The sequence below is a fragment of the Psammomys obesus genome, unplaced genomic scaffold, assembly GCF_907164565.1.
Source record: "Psammomys obesus unplaced genomic scaffold, mPsaObe1.curated_primary_1811, whole genome shotgun sequence".
NCBI classification, from domain to species: Eukaryota; Metazoa; Chordata; class Mammalia; order Rodentia; family Muridae; genus Psammomys; species Psammomys obesus.
Window position 1 is genome coordinate 165,295 of NW_026589772.1, and position 2,151 is coordinate 167,445.

At 35.3% G+C, this 2,151-nt stretch overlaps 1 pseudogene; it reads right to left on the reverse strand.

The window, feature by feature from the left end:
- Positions 1–464: 464 nt before the first annotated feature.
- Positions 465–1,389, reverse strand: LOC129675407 (olfactory receptor 140-like; annotated as a pseudogene).
- Between the last annotated feature and the right edge of the window lie 762 nt (positions 1,390–2,151).

Below are 2,151 nucleotides of genomic sequence, written 5' to 3' on the forward strand. Positions count from 1 at the left end.
CTTGCTACCCATGGATCTTGTTTCTGCAGGCTTGTGAAGGTCACGGAGATGGCTGTCCAACCTCACACCATCCTACTGGGTTACTTTTAGAACAGAAATTACCCATCAACTCTGCATATCTCTGTTATAGTCTCCACTTGCCCTCAGCATTTCATGAGTATTTACTTTCTAACATTCATTGTCATAGTATCACAATGATCAAAATTTTAAAGTAACCCTTATTTTAGTTAATAATATTTCCAAATCACAAAATTATATTACTATATCATATTTTATTACTATTTTTAATTTCTTAGTGTGATTAATTTGTAAATAAAATAAGTGTATATAAAACCATACTGGCATCCTCTGAAGGCCTTGAAATTTATCACTCGAGTATAAAGGGGACTATTGTGATGAAACACAAATTTATAAAGGATATGGGAAGAAGACAATATCCATAGTGTGCCACATTTTATTCAAAATTACACTATTTTTAATAGCATTCTAATGGCATTTTTTACCTCTGCATTCCTTACTGTGTAGATAACAGGATTTAACATGGTGTAACAATAATATAAAACACTGCTATTGCTTTATCCATGGAAAAGGTTGTCACTGGTAGCATATACATAAAAATACATGGCACAAAAAACAAGACAACAACTGTGATGTGGGAGCCACAGGTAGAGAGGGCCTTTTTCTCCCTGCAGAGCTGTAAGTCCTCAAGGAGTACAGAATGACCACATAGGACATCAGCAGCATAGTGAAGGTGATCACAGGGATCACACCACCATTGGCAGCAACCAGGAGACCAAGAAGGAAAGTGTCAGTGCAGGCAAGTTGTAGCAAGGGGAAGATGTCACAAAAGAAGTGATCCAAGACATTGGGGCCACAGAAAGGGATCCAGAGAGTAACAAGTATCTGTCCAAAGGAATGGAGAAAGCCCACTATCCAACACATCCCCACTAGGAGACAACAATTGCGGTGGTTCATCCTTGTCACATAGTGCAGAGGTCTACAGATGGCCACACAGCGGTCATAGGCCATGACCACAAGGAGAACAATCTCTGAAGCTCCTAAGAAATGTTCGACAAAAAGTTGTATCATGCAGCCATTGAATGAGATGTTTTTTGTCTCTGATAGCAAATCTGCCAGCATCTTAGGGATTGTGCAAGATAAATAGCATGTATCTATCAGAGATAAGAAAGCCAGGAAGAAGTACATTGGGGAGTTTAAAGTCTCACTACAGACTATGGTCCCCACAATGAGCAGGTTTTCAGTGACAGTGAGGATCTAGGTGATTAGTAACACCAAAAGCAGAACTCTTTGAAGCTGGAGGTTCTGTGTTAGTCCCATGAGGATGAATTCAGTCACATTCATTCTGTTTTGTTTCATTTGAATCCTGCTGGAGAGTTCAGAAATGCTGAGTTAACCTGGAAAAAAGGTCTTAATAGTAAACTTCATGAGAAGCTATTTTGTAGTTTTATATAAAAGAAAAAATTTTAGTGATATGAATTACTTCTGCATGGTATACATGGTATACAGAAAAGAAAAACACACTATGTCATTTATGTTATGAAACGAAATTAGAATTAACCTCAACAGCTTATAAGGATTGTTTAATGAAGTCAAGTTTAAACAAAATATACCATTAAATAACTGTTCTTGAATCTCTCAGTTTAATTCCTACTCAATCTTGGCTAGTGTATGTACACTTATCAATGAGTATGAAATGAATTTCTTAAAGAAATTATATCACTTTGTAGATGGTGTGCATGCTTGTGTGTATGCACATGTACCTTCTGAGAGTTACCTATATATATAATACAATGTTAATATTAATTTAGTAGTTAATTTATGAGGCCATTTCTATGTATTTATTCATTATCTCTAATAAGTGAATATTTAATAGTGTGAAATACAGATCAAGCTATTTCTTTTCTTCATAGAAACAAGAGATAGGAAATTAAAGTAGAATTATATACCATATTTGTTTATAGTACTAGCTCTGAAAATTATATGGCAAGCTTAGGCAAATTTAGAGTCTTAAGTAAACAATCATGTTCCTTACAGTAGCCAGAGAACTACATGTGATGGAAATCATAACTATTATTAAAGAGAGTGAATAGGGAGCTAAAAGGATTTCTAAGGCTTCAGATAGAAATATCA